Source organism: Somniosus microcephalus, unplaced genomic scaffold (assembly GCF_052327205.1).
Source record: "Somniosus microcephalus isolate GS21.2 unplaced genomic scaffold, FLI_Smic_1.0 unresolved_chr4, whole genome shotgun sequence".
Taxonomy (NCBI): Eukaryota; Metazoa; Chordata; class Chondrichthyes; order Squaliformes; family Somniosidae; genus Somniosus; species Somniosus microcephalus.
Genome location: NW_028225182.1, coordinates 5,106,924 through 5,128,840, shown reverse-complemented (window position 1 = coordinate 5,128,840; position 21,917 = coordinate 5,106,924). Strand labels below are relative to the sequence as shown.

The following is a 21,917-nucleotide window of genomic DNA, read 5'->3' as shown; positions in this document are numbered from 1 at the left end:
ACAGTCAGAATATTGTCTCCAGTTTTTGGTGCATTACTTTAGTAAGAATGTCGGGGCCATGGAGAGGTGCAGAAGAGATTCACTGAGATGATCCCAAGGACAGGAATCTTCACAGAACTTTTCTTGTGAGAAGAGACGTTGAAAAGGGGTCAGATAATGGGGTTCAAAATTTTGAGGGGTGTTTTGATCAAGTAACTGATAAAAAATTGTCACCACTGGTTAGTGAGTCGGTAACCAGAGGATATCAATTTAAGACCAAAATAATTAAATGCCAGGTTGATTTTTCCTTTTCTACACAATGTCTTCCTGAACACATTTACAGTCTCATTACTGTTTGTCAAACCTCCTACTTTTGTGCCATCAGCAAATGTTGAGATTGTGAAAATCCGAACAGTCTCTGTATAGGGAGAAGAAAAGTGGGCCCAGCACTGAGCCCTGGGGTAACCACTTCCAACCCTTCACCAATCTGAGCAACTCCCATTAACACTGAGCCTCTGTTTCCGATCCTCAGCCAACTTTCTCCCCGCACTGTTCCACTTCCTTTTAAACTGCCCACCTGAACAGAGTGGCCATTACCCCGGAGATCCCCAGTTACCTGAACAGAGTGGCCATTACCCCGGGGATCACCAGTTACCTGAACAGAGTGGCCATTACCCCGGGGATCCCCAGTTACCTGAACAGAGTGGCCATTACCCCGGGGATCACCAGTTACCTGAACAGAGTGGCCATTACCCCGGGGATCCCCAGTTACCTGAACAGAGTGGCCATTACCCCGGGGATCCCCAGTTACCTGAACACCGTTGTTCGCCATGTGCCTGATTTCACTTTACGTCCTTCACAGTCTCATCAAATTGTCTCGGTGCCTCCCGGCCATGTGATCATCCAAAGCAGTTTCCAGTCGGAATGAAGTATTTTCCAGAACATTTATTCAACACCGGTGAAAATTCCTTCTCAAAATTCCTGGAAGTTTCAGCACGACTTCTCCTGTGGAAAAAAAGAGACATTGGGTTAGGGGACGGAACAATTAAGGACCGTTCTGAAGTACTCGGTGTCGGCATTAGCTCATTGGTAACACTCTCTCGCTTCTAGAATCATAAAGGTTGTGTGTTCAAGCCCCCCTCCAGAGAGTTAAGCACAAAATCCAGGCTGACACTGCAGTGCAGTGCTGAGGGAGTGCCGCACTGTCGCAGTTGCCATCTTTTGGATGGGACATTAACCCGAGGCCCTGTCTGCCCTCTCGGGTGGATGTAAAAAATCTCACGACAGCATATCAAAGAAGAGTGGCCGAGTCCTCCCCGGGGTCTAGGGCAAGTATTTCTCCCTTGATCAACATCACTAAAGTGGATTATTTGGCCATTGGCAACAGTGCTATGTGTGGGATCTTGCTGTGCCCACAGTGCTGTGTGTGGGATCTTGCTGTGCCCACAGTGCTGTGTGTGGGATCTTGCTGTGCCCACAGTGCAGTGTGTGGGATCCTGCTGTGCTCACAGTGCTGTATGTGGGATCTTGCTGTGCCTGCCGCTTTTCCTGGAGTGAGCTCCCTTCACAAGCCAAGCCCCCCATTGTGTGTGAGGCGCTGGGCCGGGCTGAGGCTGTGAAAGGCGATGGTGAAATGCAGGTTGCCCCGGGCTCCCTCTAATCTCAGCGCCCGCCCGCTCTCTGGCCGGACACAAGAACCGCCCCCTCACCCCTAACCCTCGGCCCCGGAGCAAACCGCCAATCAGCGGCCTTCTGACGTCAGCCAGCATTGTGGCGTCACTCGCCGCCCGGTCGCCATCTTGCTGTGACCCAGCTCACTGCGCATGCGCGCTGTTTACGGCCATAAAACCGCGCGATTAAAAGGGAAAGTGTCGTCAGTTTCCAGCAAAATCACCGCTCACTGTTAACGGAGACTGAAAGTTTGTCCCGCGCCGCAGAGAGAAAGCGGCGGCTCATCGGGTGCCTCAGGTGCGCATGTGCGAGCTCTGCCCCCAGAGTGCAGTGCGGCCTGTGTCACAGAGATAGGGACCTTTCCCTGTCGCTCGGCATTGTGGGAGCTGCAGTCCGCCATTGCGGCCCGGCTACAATTCATTTCGAAAGCGTCAGAATGAAGATCTAAAGGTCCCTGGTTCAATCCAGGGTCTCGCCAATTTTGTTTAATTTGTTTCTCCTTCACCATAAGGGGAGAGGATCAGGAGAGATTTTCCGATCTTGAACTCGCGCCTCCCAGATCAATAGGATGAGGGGACCAAATGTTGTATACAAAGCTGGATGGGAATATTAAGTTGTATGTAAGCTGATGATACAAAGTTGTTAGGAGGATGCAAGTAGGCTTCAGGGTTATATAAACAGGCTACGTGAGTGGGCAAGAACATGGCAAATGAATATAATCTAGAGAAATGTGAAGTTATCCACTTTGGTAGGAAAAACAGAAAAGCAGAGTATTTTTGAAATGGTGAGAGATTGGGAAATGTTGTTGTTCAGAGGGACCTGGGTGCCCTTGTAAACGAATCATGGAAAGTTAAGCAAGCAATTAGGAAAGCAAATGGTATGTTGGCCTTTATTACAAGAGGATTTGAGTATAACAGTAAAGACTTCTTACTGCAATTATATAGGGCCCTGGTGAGACCATTCCTGAAGTATTGTGTACAGTTCTGATCTCCTTACCTCAAGAAGGATATACTTACCATAGAGGGAGTGCAACGAAGGTTCACCACACTGGTTCCTGGGCTGGGTTGATTGTCCTATGAGGAGAGATTGAGTAGACTAGGCCTATATGCTGTAGAATTTATAAGAATGAGAGGTGACCTCATTGAAACATACACAATTCTTACAGGGCTTGACTGTTTGGATGCAGGGAGAATGTTTCCCCTGGCTGGGGGAGTCTAGATCCAGGGGTAACAGTCTCAGAGTAAGGTGTTGGCCATTTAGGGCTGAGATGAGGAGACATTTCTTCACTCAGAGGGTGGTGCATCTTTGGAATTCTCTACCCCAGGGGGCTATGGAAGCTCAGTCATTGACTATATTCAAGACAGAGATCGATAGATTTTTGAATATTAAAGGAATCAATTATGTTCTTATGATATGGGGATAGTGCAGGAAAGTGGAGATGAGATAGACGATCAGCCATGATCTTATTGAATGGTGGAACAGGTTTGATGGGCCAAATGGACTATTGCTGCTCCTATTTCTTATGTTCTTATATGTAAACCACATCTGACCCTCTGGATCCGGCTCCAGACGCCCGCTGCGTGTTCGAGTCCGGTTGTGGTGACAGCGGCTCAGGGTCGCTCCGGCTGGTTTTATATCAGGGCAGTGTTTGAGGGAGGGGCTGTTCAGCGGTGTGTGATAATAACTTTCAGAATTAAATTTAATAGATTAAAGAGCTCTTTTTCTGTTACTTTCGACTGACACTCTGCCCAGTTTTATATACGAACAGTTAACAACGTTTAAGCGATGTGGTGTGTTGATTGTTTGTGCAGTAACTCTGTCACCCAGTGTGAGCCTGAAATACAACCACCCAGCCTGAGCTCGAACCTATCCAAGGGGTACTTTGTTGCCGGTTACCTCAATTGCTGAGAGTGATGGTGCTAATAACGCCAAAGTCGCGGGTTCAATCCCCGTCCGGGTCATCAGAATATTTTCAGCAATTTACAGTTTTTCATGAAATTTAAAATACAAACTTTATAAGGAAACAAATCCACACCGAATCTCAATGGGGAATTATTTGGATGAACATCCATTGCACCTTCGACCCCGGGGCGGAGAGACTCATAGACCATGGAATTATAGATTGATACGACACAGAAGGAGGTCATTCGGCCAATCAAGTCAGCGCTGGCACATTGAAAGAGCTCTCCAATCAGTCCCGCTCCCCTGCTCTTTCCCCACAGCCCTGGAAATTTCTCCTTTTCAATAGTAAACCAATTCTCTTTTGAAAGTTACTATTGAATCTGCTTCCACTGCCCTTTTAGGCAGCACATTCCCAATCACAATAACTTGCAGCGTAAAAAAATTCTCCTCATCTCCCCTCTGGTTCTTTTTCCGGTTATCTTCAATTAGTTTCCTCTGGTTACCGACCCTCCTGCCACTGGATTCTCCTTATTTTGAAAACCTCCATTAAATTTCCTCTTAACCTTCTGAGGAAAAGAATCCCAGCTTCTCCAGTCTCTGCATATACCTGAAGTCCCTCATCCCTGGGCCCACTCTGTGAGACGTCAAACTGAGGATCTCGCTCTCGTGTCCGTCTCTCTCTCTCTTTGTCTCTGTCTCTCTCTTTGTCTCTTTCTCTCTCTATGTCCGTCTCTTCTGTCTCCTTCTAACTCTGTTCACAGCTCGACTGTTGCTCTGACAGATTTTGTATTTGTATTTGTTAGTTCTCCTTAGTAGAGTTGTGAGTATCTTTGCCTGTCACGAGAGAGACCGGGCTTCATATTCCCCGATGGAAAGGATGCATTTTAACATCCACAATTTTAAACCTTTGGGATGTTCCTTGGAATAGTTAACAGAGAAAATGAATAGGGGACACAGATTTAAGATTTTTGGCAAGAGATATAGGAGGGATGTGAGGGAAAACTTTTTGACGCAGCGAGTGGTGAGGACCTGGAATTCACTGCCGACGGAAGTAGTGGAAGCGGAGACACTCAGTTTTCAAGGGAAGGCTGGATAGGCACTTGAGGGAAATAAACTTGCAGGGATACTGGGATAGAGCGGGGGAATGGGGCTGATTGGATTGCTCTACAGAGAGCCAGCACAGACTCGATGGGCCGAATGCCCTCCTTCTGTGCCGTGTGACTCTGTGACTCTATGATTCTATTACCTGCATTTGTAGACTGCGGTTCTCTTCTGTGATGTTCTAACGACAGCTCATGGAGCAGAGTTTCCGCAGTGTAGTGGTTATCACATTCACCTAACACACGAAAGGTCCCATTAGAAACCGGGCGGAAACATTTTGTAAAATATTCCCCATTAAAATGTAATCAATATGAAAAAGTTGAAATAATTTTGTGATTAAATATTAATAAAATAAAATATCTCATAAAACACGTGTATTTTCTCTGTACAATTCTGGGCCATGAGCAGCAGTAGAATTGTATTCAATCACAATCTGTAGCCTCCTAGCCCGGCAGATCCCTCACTCTACCATTACCGTCAAACCAGGGGACCAAACCTGGTTCAGTGAGATGTGTGGAAGAGCAGGCCAGGAGCGGCACCAGGCGCACCTAAAAATGAGACCATTCCAAACTAGTGAAGCTGGATATGGAACCAAGGCGGGGCAATGCAGCTGAGATACAGATTATCCAGGATCTAATTGAATGAAGGAACAGGGCTGAGGGGCTGAAGGGCCTCCTCATGTTGCTATTCGTCTGTCACCATTAAGAAAATGTTACGAAACGGTTTTTTCGGATCCCAGTGGATGATCTCATACTCACCGACATTGTAGCCAGTGCTACAGTTTATCCCATGATCTTGCAGCCAAAATGCACATTTTGAAAACCTGGAAAAGTTAAAACACCGTCCCTGGGTGGGCTCGAACCACCAGCCTTTCGGTTAACAGCCGAACGCGCTAACCGATTGCGCCACAGAGACCTGTTCCAAAATTATTTACAACATATACTAAAGCCGGAGATTACCGAGATAAAACCTCAGGTCACGGAGAGCAAGATAGTAACTGTCCAAACTCTGTTTACTTGTGCAAATTAAAGAAATGTAACATTTACTGTCGGAACATGGAAATAGTCGCTGAAAGAAAATCCGTTAAACAAACTGATGTGAAAACCCGCTTTGAGCCATTAGATCGGTTCATCGACCAATGGTGACGGTGAGATATTAACATGGTGTCTGGGTTTCTCACAACTGTTGGAATCTTCCCACGAGTTCTTTTGCTGTTGTATTTGTTCATCAATGTGCAGATCAGATATACACGTGTTCGCTTCACTGTGAGCCCTGGGAACCAGATACACCAGAGCACAGGCCAATGATGGGACTCTGCCCTGTCTGCTCTATGTGGGGGTCAGTAGAAACCGAATGAGAACAACGAACCTACCACAGCCCGTAAAGCCGAAACAGCTTAGTTGGGCGAGCGTTAGATTGACCATCCCAGGTTTCGGCAAGTTTTAGTTACTTTTTGTCTCCTTCACTATAAGGGGAGCGAATCAGGAGAGATTTTTCGTACCCGAACCCGCGTTTCCTAAAGGAATGAGCGTGAAACCACATCTGAGCCGGGGATTCGGCTCCAGCCGCCGGCTGGGGGTTGGAATCCAGTCGGTGTCCCACCGGCTGTTTTTATACCGGGACTTGAGGGAGGGGCTGTTCAGCGGTGGTGCAATAATAATTTTTAGAATGAGGTTTGTTAAACTAAAGAGCTCTTTCTCTGTTACTTTTGATTTACACTCTGCCCAGTTGTATATACGAACAGTTAACAATGTTTAAGCGATGTGGTCTGTTCAATGTTTATGCAGTAACTCGGTCACCCAGTGTGAGCCTGAACGATAATTCCCCAGCCGGGGTTCAAGACTGGCCAATGGGAGCTTTGTGGCCGGTTAGCTCAGTTGCTGTGATAAGCGTGGTGCTAATAACGCCAATACTCGCGGGTTCGATCCCCGTATAAACCATCAGGATGTTTTCATTATATTACGCAATTTCTAAATATTTTAAATACAAACTTTATAAGTAAACCAATCCACACAAAATCTCACGGGGGCTTTATTTGGATTAACATCCATTGCACCTTTACCACCGGGGCTGAGAGACACATCTTTCTGTTTATTTGTGTTTCTGGGTTTGCTGATGAACGTTGAACAGGCGGCCTGTTCCCGATAATGGTCACAAGCAGGTAAGAGACAGACAGAGCGGCTCTGACCCCGCGAGATGGGCAACAGGCTTCAGTTCAGGACAAATGCATCAATGAAATGTTCGCCGGCACCGAGAGAGACAACATCCAGAGAAAAGCACAGAAGGAAATCGATCAATCTAAAACGTTATAAATATTTCCCGTGCTTGATGTCTCTCTATTCAATCGCCAAACTTTCAGTGCCGGAGAAATAATTCCAGTTTAAATCGTTCAGTTCGAGAATGGCAGTGGAAAGAAACTCAAATGAACTGAAAACTGCCGAATCCCGGGATTGAATCCGGGACCATTATTAAATCTGTGGAGAGAAAAACAGTGTTAACGTTTCAGGTCGATGACCGTTCGTCTGACGTTAACTCTGTTTCTCTCTTTGCAGATGCTGCCTGACCTGCTGAGTATTTCCAGCAGTTTCTGTTTTTATTTCAAATTTCCAGCATCCGCAGTATTTTGCTTTTGTACTTTTATAAATCTTCAAGTCGCTCCCCCCAACTGAGCTATTGCGGCTACGGAGCAACCTACCGTGCGTCATCCTCTCGGAGGGAAAGGGAAGGGTTTGTGTCCTGAACCCGCTGCGTTTACATCAGGCATCTAATTCACCTGCAGGCTGGAGGAGCAGAGGCAGCTGGAGAGAAAGAAGTGATAGGAGCAGAAGGAGAAGACATTGGAAACTGGCAGAATCTTGTGTCTGTCTGTTGTTTCAAATGATGCAGGACAGCCCTGCCTGGATTTGCAGTTTTCCCAGGAGCTGCATTGTTCGGTGCGTGCATTTTAGACATGGAAACATGTCCATCAGGAGCTTGTGGTAATATTTCACCTCACTGTACATTTCAAGTGGGTGCCTACCCACACTTGGTGCTGTGGTTGCGCGAACATGTCTTTTGTTATTGTTAGTGCACAAGTGCAGTACAATGAAATGTAGGCTTGCGGCCAGAGAGTGTATGTCTTAATCTAAATGTACACTCTCGGGAGCCGCAAGCCTACATTTCGTTGTACTGCACTTGTGCACTTACAATGACAATAAAAGTTGATTTGATTTGATTTTTGATTTTGATTTGTGTTTTCACCTAAAATGTAATTTTGTACAAACAGTTTGCCTGGCGCGAAAGAGTTAAAAAAAAGGGACTTAGACTGAAATGGACGGGGTTGCTGCGGTATGTGAAATATGGTGACGATCTATGGTTATTATCCGAGGCGACGCTGCAGGATCCTTTAAAGATCACCCGCGGATCCACTGAAACTAGCCGAATGTGCAGCTTTGAGAGGGGCTTTCGGCACCGTCAGGGCAGGAAGCGGGAGTGAGGGAGGGACACTGTCATCTGTGCTGTGTTTGAGTCTGTGCAGAAATATACAGAGAAAATATACGGGTTCGTTGAGATTTTTACTTGTATTGATAATTAACCACAAAATCAGTTCTTCCATATTTTTATATTAATTCAATTTTAATGGGGAAGGTTTTCATAATGTTTCCGCCCGGTATCGAACCGGGGACTATTTCGTGCGCGAGGGGGATATGACAGCCACTACACTGCAGAAACTCTACCGCCGTTGATTATAGCAAGAGCATCACAGAAGTGAACTGTGGTTTACAAATGCAGGTCGGGATTAACTTCTGTTTTCATACACTTTATTATCTGAATTTCTTTAAACTCTGTAAAAAGATGAACAATTGTTCTAATTGATGAATCGACTTTCTGTTTCAAACTGAAGGAAATCCTAACATGGCCACCGAGTGACAGGCAAAACTTTTTTAAGTGTTTTGTCTTTTGCTTGTGATGAATTTTCACCAGATCTCATTTTACAGACGATATTTGAGGAGTTGGTTAAAAATGTTCAGTGTTTGTCACACCGGGAATCTGGTGCAGCCGTTGTTCAGTTTAACAGGGACCGACAATTGTCGCCGCTTTTACACAGGGGGAGAAACTCGCCCCTGGAGGTTCACCTGGAGCAAGTTCCAAAATCATTCATCCCGCCCTGGAGCGGAACCGGGGGCATTTCGCGTGTAAGTCGAGCGTGATAATTGCTACAGTCCCGAAACCTCTGCTCAGTTTGTCAGCCGCGAGTCAGAAGGATGTGTTCAGGGAGAAGGTGACCCGCTGACTCACCTCCCTCTGCACTGATTGAGATTGTGTCGCTTCTCCGTCAAACAACATCATTTCTGTCCCACACTAAAAACTCTCAATCCTTCTCCTCCGCTCGCTTTCTATTCAAGTAATTGGACAATGAATCAGTAATAAGGTTCCCTCGGGCTTTTGCTGGTGGATTTACTGATAAACCGGGGAATTGAGAGGAAACTGGAGCACAGGCAGGGTCCTTGCGACAGACCAGTCCGGCTAGCCCAGTCGCTGGAGTGTCGGGTACATCATCCCCACGGCGGGGAGTTTGCGTTTTAAATTTTGGGCTGATTTTAAAGCCGATTCCCAGCTCGGTCAATGAGTGTTTCATATAAATGTTGTTCAACAAATTAAGAAAATCTCTCCTTGATTCCGGAATCTTGTCTCTCTCCAGCTGCTCGCTGCTAAAGATTGAACTGACTTTAATTTCACCTTGGCTCGGGGTCAGTGCGGCTCAGTGGGACTTCGGCCCGTCTCTCCCTTCACAACCCATCAGGGCCGAGAAAACAATGGGGAATTTTACACACGTGTTGTGTTCTGTAACTTTTTATAAACACTTCAGTGTATTTCACTCTGTGTCCAACACTGTGAGGTCTTCCCTAGTGTGTCCACTTCCGGTGTTTATAAACACTTCAGATTTCCTGATAATGTTGTTGAATCACATTTTTTGAAAGAGTCATTGACCGAGAGGTGCCGGGGGATTTAGAGCTGGGGATCGCCGGTGAAACCAGCCCAATAATTTGAAACACAAACCGCCCCTGAGATTAAGAGTCTCAGGCTCTACCGACTGAGCTAGCCGGGCCGGTCTGACCCCGCGCACTGCTTGTGTTACAAACCATGAACCAGTTTCCCCTCAATTCCCAGCTTTACCAGTAAATCGGCCAACAAAAGCCCGAGAGAACCTTATTACTGATACTTTATCCAGTCACTTTAATATGTGTTTTCTGGTGAGCAACACTTCTGCCGCTGGAAAATGTTCTCCTTACTTACTTTATTAAAACTCTTCATGATGTTGAACACGTCGACAAAATCTCCCCTTATCTTCTCTGCTCTGAGGAGAACAACCTCTTCTTCTCCACTACTCCACGGGACTGAAGTCCCGCATCCGTCCTAAAGCGCAGTGCCCGAATTACACACAATACTCCAAAGGTTTGGTATAACTTCCTTCCTTTTGCCCTCTATGCCTCTGTCTGTAAAGCCCAGGATCCCGTTTTCTTTTCTAACACAAGACAAAATGCTGCGGATGCTGGAAGTTTGAAATAAAAACAGAATTTGCTGAAAAAACTCAGCAGCTGTGAATGGTAGGTCAGTTGGAAATGAAGCGAATTGGCCTCAGAAATGCTGTATAAGGGTTTCATGCTGCAATGGGGAGCATTCTGGACTTTGAATCCAGCGATCTGAGTCTCGGTGGAACCAGGTTTCTTCTTGTCCCAGCTGGGGACAAATAAAATAAATTTTCATAGCAACTGTGTGATTGGCTGCTCAGCAGCGGGAAAGTGCAGAAGCTGAAGGTGTGGATGAGAAATGGCCGGGCCAAAATGGAATGGTGGAGTTAAAATTGTCCAGGTCTTCCAATATTGCTGCTGGACGAGGTTTACAAGTAGCCTTGAGAGGGCAGTGATGTATCGCCATTGCGGGGCTGGTCCCCGACACAAACTCCGTTCCCGAGCCACCGACTTCATCCCAATCCCTGGCCACTGAGACTGAACCAGACAGCTTGCAACCTTTGTATTTGACCCCGAGATGAGCTTCTGCCCAAGACGGTCTACTTCCACCTCCGTAACATCGCCCGACTCCGCCTCTGCCTCAGCTGATCTGCTGCTGAAACCCTCATCCTTGCCTTTGTCACCTCCAGACTTGACGATTCTAATGTACTCCTGGAAGGCCTCCCATCTTCCTCCCTCCATAAACTTCAGCTCATCCAATCCTCTGCTGCCCGTATCCTAACTCGCACCATGTCCCGTTCACCCATCACCCCGGGTCTCACTCACCTACATTGGCTCCCAATCAGGCGACGATTCAGTTTTCAAATTCTCTTCCTTGTTTTCAAATCCCTCCATGGACTCGCCTCCCCCTATCTCTGTAACCTTCTCCAGCCCTACACCCTCTGTGATCTCTGCACTCCTCCAATTCTGGGCTCTTACACATCCCCGATTTTAATCCTTCCACCATCTGCCGTGGTGGGATTGTGAGCTCAGGTCTCCAGATCATCATGAAGTCTGCGGCTGAGGAACAGTTTGTGGCGGGACCAGCACTGCAATGGCGATTCATCGCTGCCCCCTCAAGGCAAACCTCTCCACCAGCAAGCACTGGACAATTTTCTCCCCACCATTCCAATTTTCCTCTGGAATACTGGTCGATTAACAAACTCACTGTGCCGCCCTACCTCATAAATAATTGATTGAAGATTCGTTAATGAGCAGCGCAGTCTGCACCAGGATCTGTTAGAGCAGTGAATTCAATGTCAAATCAGGCACAGAAAGCGAAATAAAGAGAGGGAAATAAAGGTTGGATTCAGAGAGAGAGAGAAAAAAATAGAAGAATGTAAAAACATTTTAATTATATAAAAAATATTCAACAACAATTTATACGTGAAGGAATGAGATTCCACACTAATAAAATATATTTTCAGTGCCAGAGAGGTTATTGGGCAGTAATTAAGACTGTTAAAATGGGGACTTAGACTGAACTGGTCGGAGTTGCGGCGGTGTGTGAAAAATGGTGACGATCTATCATTATTAGCAGAGGCGACGCTGCAGGATCCTTTAAAGGTTTCCCGCGGATCCACTGAAACCAGTCGAATGTGCAGCTTTGAGAGGGGCTTTCTGCACCATCAGGGCAGGAAACGGGAGTGAGGGAGGGACACTCTCGGTATCTGTGCTGAGTTTGAGACTGTGAAGAATGGTGTGGGCTCTATGAAATATTTTATTTTATTGATATTTCATTACAATATGAATTCTTCCATTTTCATATTTATTCAATTTTAATGGGGAAGGTTTACATTCCAGTTTTGAACCGGGCACCATTCATCGAACATAATGCTTGCGCCAGGGATTGAATCGGCGACTTTGCACTTGTGAGGTGAACGTGATAACCACTACAATATGGAAACCTCTGTTTAGCTAAATATCCAGAAAGAACTGTTCATCGAGAAGGTGAAATGCTGGATCCCAGATTCTGGATTCATTACCTTTCAGTAACATTTCTCTGACCGAAACTGCACAAGTCAAAAATGTTCCTTTCAAATTCATTAAACTCTCGAATTTCCGCGTCACCCCCGAATCTTCTGAATTAGATGCCTCCAGTTTTTCCACTCAATCAATGTCCCTTTGCAACTCCCTGTTCCCATCCACACTAATTACTGTGCCACTGTTGATCAGTGATAATTGATAGTCAAAGTGATCAGGCCATGCGAGCTCAGTCGGTAGCAGGCTCCTGGGTTCGTGCCCACGTTGGTTGAAGGTTTTTGTTAAACTTTTTGTTTGTTGCTTTAACTGTAAAGCCTCATGAATTAACCGATAATTTTCTTTGTCACAATGAAAGAAATACTAACTGAGGGAGAGTCGACAGTTCAATGATTTGTACTGTTACCCATATCACATTTTACACACTGTACTTTAGGAGTCTGGTTTAAAATGGTCATTGCTGATGACACCAGGAATCTGGGGAACTTTGTTCAAATTGAACAGGACCGGTTATTTCTACCATGCGCACAAAATAGAAACAGTTCTGAACTTAAAATCCCATGGTGCTGACATTCAGATTAAACGCAGTCAGCGTTGAAATAAAGTGAAAGAATTTGACAGTGAAAAGATTTGTCAGTAAGTATTTGTGTCTTTAATTAAAGTTTGTGGCTTCTGATTCCCGTTCATGTCTCTTCTTCCTCTGTTGAATAAGAAACAAGGGATTTGACATTTGACTGCACTGCGCCTGATATCTGTGAGCTCATCCTTTATATTGAGCGGTGTTTCACCCTTTGATCGGCGTCAGCTTTAGCTCAGCGGTTACTTCGCAGCACCAACTTAATTCTAAGTTCAAGCCCTGTTTCACCGCGGGCGCTGGCTGGCGTTTTTTTTGACATTTTCAATCCCCTTATTTTACACCGAAACAAATTGCAGCCATGATTTTAATTTAGCAGAGTGATATTTTTCGAGGGCACCTTTACATGATTCAATAAGCTATACTGATCCTAAGTGTGACGGGTTCGATTCCCGGTTAGGGAAGTAACTTTGACATCACCGGTTTTAATTAATTAAAGCGAAGAAATGCAACTAATGTGAAAAAATAAGAAATGTTTTAATCACCATTAATTAACCGACAGCCTTCTTTTGCAGAATGAAAAATATTATAATATGGTGACTGAGTGTCAGTCGAAGCTTCAGTCATTTATTTTGCTCTTTGCATGTGCTGAACTGTTAACCCATATCTCATTTTACACATTGTAATTTAGGAGAATAGTTTAAAATATTCATTGCTTGTGAGAGCAGGGATCTGGGAAACTCTTGTTAAATTAAACAGGACCGTTTTTTTCACAGAAAAAATATTTTCTGACATAATTTTTTCAGACCAAACACTGACCGATCTTTCTTAGACCCAAAGTGAATGATCTGACACGTGCCCACATTGAACTGCATTAATCACAGTTCAGGGGAGATTTAATAGGGTTGTTCAAAATTATGGGGGAAACAGTTTCCACTGGCAGGAGGGTCAGCGGGGCTATGGGGGAAGAGCAGCGGAGTGGGACAATTGGATAGCTCTTTCAAAGATGTTACATCTATTGTTCATTTTAATCTGCGATTAATGGCCCAGAACTTGGTGTCGGGGGCTTGCCGCGCGTGCAAGCCCCTGATGTGCGCTCACCCTGCGCGCCGACATCTGAAACCTGGCCCGCAGTGGATTTCCTTTCAGTGAACTGATCCAGCGGCGTAGTTAGTGCGATGTGCCGGCTGGGATCAGGTGAGGACTGTTCAGCCAATCAGGGGAGGGGAAACTTCATTCATAAGTTTGAGAGTAAGAACTGTCAAACTCATGAGAAGTACTGCACTCCAAAACACTACTTAAACTTTAAATAACATTTTAAAAAACATCCCAATCATTAAATTAAGTATAAATAAGTTAAAAAAAATAATTTAAACAATATTTTTTTTTTTGGAAAAAATAAATTTTTAATAAAAAGGTTCTAAAGCTAAACTTACCTTATTGTAGATTGTTTAAAATAATAAACCTGTGGGAAAAAAAATTCTAAATTACACTGAAACACCACTTACCTGTAAAAATAAATACTTACGTGTGCTTTTTACAAGCGTAAAGACCGGAGGCCTTTACACATGCGCAAATCCCCCAAAACAGAGGAAATCCAAGACGCACGCGCTGCCCCCTACAGCGCACGCGCTAGCCTCTTCACCTCTTGGGTTAGAGGAGAGGAAATGCCGGTTTTCAGCGCATGCGCTGTGCATACTGAAAACCGGCATTTCCTCCGGCCAGACGCGTGAGTACCCCTTCTGTACTCACGCGTTTGGGGAGGAATTTCTGCCCCAATAGATTTTTGTTAACCAAAGGTAATAAGGGATGATTCAAGTCAGTGAGACTCTTTATAATTGTTTCAATCATCATTAATCAACCCACAACATTGTGTTGCTCACTACAGGAATTGCTAACAAGTTTACTGGGTGACAGACAAACTGTAATAACTTAATATAGAATCATAGAATCAGACAGCACAGAAGGAGGCCATTCGGCCCATAGTGCCTGTGCCGGCTCTTTGAAAGAGCGATCCAATTATTCCCGCTGCCCTGCTCTTTTCCCAAAGCCCTGCAAGTGTTTCTTATTCAATTTATTTCCCATTTGAAAGTTAACATTGAATCTGCTTCCACCACCATGTCAGGCAGAAAAATATTGATATTAATGTTATCCAAGTCCCATTTCACACAGTGATTTCCATGCTTTGCATGTCATGAACTTTTATCACTTTTGATTTTACACACTCTATTTTAGGAGTTTGCTTAAAAATGTTCAGTGCTTGTGACATCAGCGATTGTTAGATTTAAATATTTGCAGCCACTATCCTTGGAAATCTCTGCCCCAAAGTGCTGTGCATGCTCATTCGTTGAGTATATTCAAGGCTGAGGTCGATTGATTTTTGGACTGTAGTGGAATCAAGGGATATGGGGATAGGCAGGAAAGTGGAGTTAAGGTCGATGATCAGCCATTATCTGATTGAATGGCGGAGCAGGCTCGGGAGCCATAGGGCCTACTCCTGCTTCTAATTCTTTCGTTTTTATGTTCTTATGTCCTTTCACAGGAGAGCAAACTCGCCCCTGGACCTGCATGAGGAGCAAGTTCCAACAAAATGTTTCTGCGCACCTGATAGCTCCTACACTGCGGAAACGTCTCCACTTTCAGTACCAGGACAGATGGGAATGTTCAGCGAGCAGGTGAACCGCTGAATCCCACTTTTGAGGGATGTCCCAAAGCGCTTCACAGTGGCGTCAAAAGAAATGAGTTACATTTAGTAATTAAATATGCACAATGTCAGAAGTGGGATTTGCACACACGCCTACCAGAAGAGACTGCGACCTAAACGCAGACGCCTTAGACCGCTCCTCAATGCTAGAAAACTCGCTCGTAAGTTCTCACTTCCGCATTTAAAATGTTTCAGTCCGGGTGCTTGTTTAATGCTGCTCGAAGGCTAAGTGACCGGGTTATAATCTCCCCCGGGGTTTTCCTGAGCCTGTGCTCGTTGTATGGGGAGGTTTGGCTCGGGTCACTGGGATGGACAATAACAATCTGAGCTCTGGAGCTGGGGAAGAGCGAATAATTAATGGGTTTGTTTCCGCGTCTGAAATGTGGCTTCGATCTGTTGGTGTTAACCGAGACCGGGGCTGCGAGATATTGCATTTTGTTCACGTTTAATCAGAGGAATATCCGCAGTCAGGAGCTGAAAAGGACCAAGAGCTGAAAAAACACAAGAAAAAAGAGAAGAAATGTCAGCAATTGTGATAAACTCTTTAAAGTGTTTTCTGGTAGTTTAGTGGTTTAATTGTTTTAATCACCATTCATTAACCGATAGCGTTGTTTTTGCAGAATGAAAGAAATGCTCACACTGAGGGACAGTCGAAACTTCAATAACTTAACTTTAATAATTTGCGAAACTTTATTCATTGATGAAGTTTCATCACCTATCTGATATTACACACTGTGTATTAATTAATTTCACATAAATAATACTCTCGAGCATAATGCTTCCACTCGGGTTCGAACCGGGGATCTTTCGCATGTTAGATGAACGTGATAACTGCTAACCTATGGAAACAACTGATACCCAACTTCTCAAGAAAGATCTGTTCAGCGAGTAGGTGAAATGGTGAATCCCAGATTCTGGATTAATTTCCCATCACTAACATTTCTCAGAACAAAACTGCACAAGTCAAAAATGTTCCTTTCAAACTCATTAACGTCCCTAAATTCCTTCTCCCGAATCTTTTGAATCAGATGCCTCTGATTTTACCCACTCAATCTATGTCCCTTTGCAATTTCCTGCTCCCATCCGCACTACTTACTCTGCCACTATCTTAGTTTGGTAACCTTGGTAAAATATGCATATAGAAGACTTTTGGATTACCTTTTATGTTAGTTGTCATTCTATTCTCATACCCTGTCTTTTCCCTCTTATTGTCCTTTTCACTTCTCCTCTGAAATTTCTATATTTAGCCTGATTGTCAGATATATTAGGGTAGTTGAAGCCCCCATTATCACTGCTCTATAGTTCATAGTCATAGAGTCACGGCTTTCTGTGGAGCAATCCAGTCAGTCCCATTCCCCCACTCTATCCCCATACCCCGGTACATTTATTTCTCTCAAGTTCCTATCCAGTCTCCCCTTGAAAACATTGAGTGCCTCCATTTCCACCAGTTCCGTCGGCAGCGAATGCCAGGTCCTCACCACTCACTGTATAAAAAAAGTTTACCGAACGTCCCCCCTGTATCTCTTGCCCAATACCTTAAATCTGTGTCCCCGAGTCCATTAACATGAACTAGTGGGAACAGCCTTTCCCCATCTAACCTATCCAAGCTCATCCTAATCTTGTACACCTCTATCAAATCACCCCATAACCGCCTTTGTCTTTAAATACTCCTGTGCAGCGCCTTGGGACGATTTACTACGTGAAAGGTGCTATATAAATACACGTTTTTGTTGTTATAATGAAAACAAATGCAGCTTCTCCAACCTGCCCTTGTAGCTAAGATCCCCCATCACCGTGACCATTCTGGTAAATCTCCTCTGCTCCCTCTCAAGGGCCTTCACATCTTTCCTAAAGTGTGGTGACCAGATCTGGATGCAGTACTCCAGTTGCAGCCTAACCAGTGCTTTATAAAGGTTCCACATAACTTCGCTACCTTTGTACTCATTACCTCTATTTATGAAGCCCAAGATCCCATATGTTTTTTTTAACCACTCTCTCCATATGTCCTGCCACCTTCAAGGTCCTATGCACATTTACCCCCAGGCTCCTCTGTCCCTGCACACTCTTAAAACTGTGTCATTAAGTGTATATTGCCTCTCACTGTTCCTTCTGACAAAATACATCACCTCACGCTTCTCTGTATTAAATTCCATCTGCCATTTGTCTGCCCATTCAGCTAGGCTTTCTATTTCCTGCTGCAGTCAATTGGTATCATCCTCACTGTTTGCTATACACCCACGCTTGGTGTCATCGGCAAATTTAGAAATTCTACTCTTTATTCCAATATCCAGGTCATTTATAAATATCACAAAAGTAATGGCCCCAGCACTGACCCTTGGGGAACCTCCTCCAGTGTGAAAAAACAGCTATTTACCACGACTTGCTGGTTTCTGTCCTTAAGCCAGTTCCTTATCCAAGCTGCCACTGACTACCTATTCTACGAGCATCAATTTTGTTAACCAGCCTTCTATGTGGTACTTTGTCAAACGCTTTCCTAAAATTCCAGTGGACAACATCCATTGCATTCCCTTCTGTGCAATCTTCAGGGAACATCCCATTTCTGTCCTTATTTTGGATGGATATGAGTTGAAGATGGTTGGGCCGAGCAAACTGCCTTTCTTTCTTTTTTAAGAGTTTATGGGATCTGGCCATCGCTGGCAAGGCCAGCATTTATTGCCCATCACTAGTTGCCCTTGAGAAGGTGGTGGTGAGCCGCATTCTTGAACCACTGCAGCCGTATGGTGATGGTGCTCCCACAGTGCTGTTCGGTAGGGAGTTCCAGGTTTTTGATCCAGTGACGATGAAAGATCGACGATATTCTTCTACGTTAGGAAGGTTTGTGACTTGGAGGGGAACTTGGAAGTGGTGGTGTTCTCATGTGCCTGCTGCCCTTGTCATTCTAGGTGGAAGAGATCGCGGGTTTGGGAGGTGCTGCCGAAGAAGCATTTGCGAGTTGCGGAAGTATATCTTGTAGATGGTACACACTGCAGCCACGGTACACCAGTGGTGGTGGGAGTGAATGTTTAAGGTGGTGGATGGGGTACCAATCAAGCGGGCTGCTTTGTCCTGGGTGGTGTCGACCATCTTGAGTGCTGTTGGAGCTGCACTCATCCAAGCAATTGGAGATTATTCCATCACATTCCTTACTTGCACCTTGTACATGATGGAAAGGCTTTGAGCAGTCAGGAGGTGATAAACTCGCCACAGAATACCCAGCCTCTGACCAGCTCTTGTTCCCACAGTATTTATGTGGCTGGTCCAGTTACGTTTCTGGTTAATGGGGACACCAGGATGTTGATAGCGGAGGATTCGGCAATGGTAATGCCATTAAATGTCAAGGGGAGGAGGTTAGACTCTCGATTCTTGGAGATAGTCATTGCCTGGCACTGCTGTGGCGTGAATGTTACCTGCCACTTATCAGCCCAAGCGTGAACGTTGTCCAGGTCGTGTTGCATGCCGGCATGGACGGCTTCATTATCTGAAGGGTTGCGAATGGCGCTGAACACTGTGCAGTCGTCAGGGAACATCCCCATTTCTGACCTTATGTTGGAGGGAAGGTCATTGGTGAAGCAGCTGAAGATGGCTGGGCCTAGGAAACGGCCCTGAGGAACTCCTACAGGAATGTTCCGGGGCTGTGATGATTGACCTTCAACCACCACAACCATCTTCTTTTGTGCTAGGTATAACTTCAGCCAGTAGAGCGTTTTCCCCCTAATCCCCATTGACTTCAGTTTTACTAGGGCTCCTTGATGTCAGACTCGGTCAAATGCTGCCTTGATGTCAAGGGCAGTCAGTCTCACCTCAGCTCTGGAATCCAACTCCTTTGTTCATGTTTGGACCCAGGCTGTAATGAGATCTGGAGCCGAGGGTTCCTGGCGGAACCCAAACTGGGCATCAGTGAGAATATTATTGGTGAGTAAGTGCCGCTTGATAGCACTGTCGATGACACCTTCCTTCATGTTCTTGATGATTGAGAATAGTCTGAAGGGGCGGTAAAAGGCCGGGTTGGATTTCTCCTACATTTTGTGGGCAGTTTTCCACATTGTGGGATACATGCCAGTGTTGTAGCTGCACTGGAACAGCTTGGCCAGATGCGCGGCTAGTTCTGGAGCACAAGTCTTCAGCACTATAGCCGGGATGTTGTCCGGGCCCATATCCTTTGCTGTATCCAGTGCGCTCAGCCCTTTCTTGATATCACGTGGCGTGAATTGAATTGGCTGAAGACTGGCTTCTGTGATGGTGCGGATCTCGGGAGTAGGCCGATATGAATCAACCACTTGGCACTTCTGGCTGAAGTTGTTTGCAAATGCTTCAACCTTGTCTTTTGCACTCACGTGCTGGGCTTCACCATCATTGAGGATGGGGATATTCCTGGAGCCTCCTCCTCCCGTTAGTTGTTTAATGGTCCACCATCATTCACGACTGGGTGTGGCAGGACTGCAGAGTTTTGATCTGATCTGTTGATTGTGGGATCGCTTAGCCCAGTCTATTGCATGCTGCGTCTGGTATTAAGTCCTGTTTTGCAGATTCCCCAGGTTGGCACTTCATTCTTAGGTACGCCTGGTGCTGCTCCTGGCATGCTCTTCTACACTCGTTGTTGAATCAGGGTTGGTCCCCTGGCTTGGTGGTAATTGCAGAATGAGTGATATGCCTAGTCATGTGATTACAGATGGTGGTGGAATACAATTCTGTTGCTTCTGATGGCCCACTGCGACTCCTGGATGCTCAGTTTTGAGCTGCTAGTCTGTTCTGAACCTATACCATTTAGCACAGTGGTAGTGCCACACAACACAAAGGTGGCTGTTCTCAGAGTGAAGAGGGGACTTCGTATCTATAGTGTTTTTGCGGTGGTCACTGCATCTGCGACAGGTAGATTGGAGAGGAAGAGGTCAAGGAGGTTTTTCCCTCACCATCTGTCACAGTCCCAGACTGGCAGTTATGTCCTTCAGGGCTCGGCCAGCTCGGTCAGTAGTGGTGCTGCTGAGCCACTCTTGGTGATGGACATTGAAGTCCTCCACCCAGAGTACATTCTGTGCCCTTGCACTCTCAGTTCTTCCTCCAAGTGGTGTTCATATATTTTGGCCAGAAAAGGCAGCAAACCTGAGGATTAGGAGCAGTTTAGGACTTAGCAAAGGAGGAGAAAAGGATTAATTAATAGGGGGAATATAGATTATGAGAGTAAGCTTGCAGGGAACATAAAAACTGACTGTAAAAGCTTCTATAGATATGTGAAGAGTAAAAGATTGGTGAAGTCAAGCATAGGTCCCTTGCAGTCAGAATCAGGGGAATGTATAATGGGGAACAAGGAAATGGCTGACCAATTAAATACATACTTTTGTTCTGTCTTCACAAAGGAGAGCACAAATACCCTCCCAGAGATGTCGGGCAACATAGGGTGTAATGAGAGGGAGTAATTGACTGAAATCAGTATTTGTAGCGAAATGGTGTTAGCAAAATTGATGGGATTGAAGGCCAATAAATCCCCAGGGCCTGATAATCTACATCCTAGTATATTTAAGGAAGTGGCCCTAGAAATAGTAGAAGCATTGCTGGTCATCTTCCAAAATTCTATGGACTCTGGAACAGTTCCCATGGGTTGGAGGATAGCTAATGTAACCCCACTATTTAAAAAGGGTGGTAGAGGGAAAACAGGGAATTATGGAATGGTACACCTGACATCGGTAGTGGGGAAAATAATAGAGTCAATTATAAAAGATGTAATAGCAGAGCACTTGGAAAACAGTGACAAAGTCAACATCGATTTACAAAAGGTAAATCATGCTTGACTAATCCAGTGGAATTTTTTGAGGATGTAACTGGTAGAATAGATAAGGGAGAACGAGAGGATGTTGTGTATTTGGACTTTCAGAAGGCTTTTGGTAAGGTCCCACATAAGAGATTAGCTTGTAAATTTAAAGCACCTGGGATTGGGGGTAATGTACTGACTTGGATAGATAACTGGTTGGCAGACAGGAAGAAAAGAGTTGGAATAAACGGGTCTTTTTCTGAGTGGCAGGCAGTGACTAGTGGGGTACCGCAGGGATCGGTGCTAGGACCCCAGCTATTCACAAGATATATAAATGATCTAGACAAGGGAACTAGATGTAATATCTCCAAGTTTGCAGACGACACAAAGCTAGGTGAGTGTCTCTGCTGTGTGGAGGATGCAGAGAAACTCCAGTATGATTTAGACAGGTTAGGTGATTTGGCAGATGCATGACAATTGCAGTATATTGTGGATAAATGGGAGGTTATCCACTTCGGTGGCAAAAACAGGAAGACAGATTATTATCAGAACGGCAATAGATTGGGAGAAGGGGAAGTGCAAGGAGACATGGGTGTCCTTGTGCACCAGTCGCTCAAAGGTAAGCATGCAGGTGCAGCAGGCGGTTAAGAAGGCAAATGGTAATTTGGCCTTCATAGCGTGAGGATTTGAGTACAGGAGCAAGGATGTGTTGCTGCAGTTGTTCAGGGCCTTGGTGAGACCACAACTTGACTATTGTGTGCCGTTTTG

The 21,917-nt window shown here is 45.2% G+C and overlaps 1 long non-coding RNA gene and 1 other non-coding gene across 2 annotated transcripts; both read right to left on the bottom strand.

Annotated features, from left to right (window-relative positions):
- Positions 1 to 909: 909 nt before the first annotated feature.
- On the bottom strand, positions 910 to 1,657 carry LOC147088900 (uncharacterized). Its single transcript, XR_015075283.1, has 2 exons — positions 1,489 to 1,657; positions 910 to 984 (listed from the first exon to the last, which is right to left on the bottom strand). It is a non-coding gene; the product is annotated as an uncharacterized LOC147088900 (long non-coding RNA).
- Positions 1,658 to 5,494: 3,837 nt separating this feature from the next.
- On the bottom strand, positions 5,495 to 5,568 carry trnan-guu (transfer RNA asparagine (anticodon GUU)). Its single transcript has one exon. It is a non-coding gene; the product is annotated as a tRNA-Asn (tRNA).
- Positions 5,569 to 21,917: the final 16,349 nt, after the last annotated feature.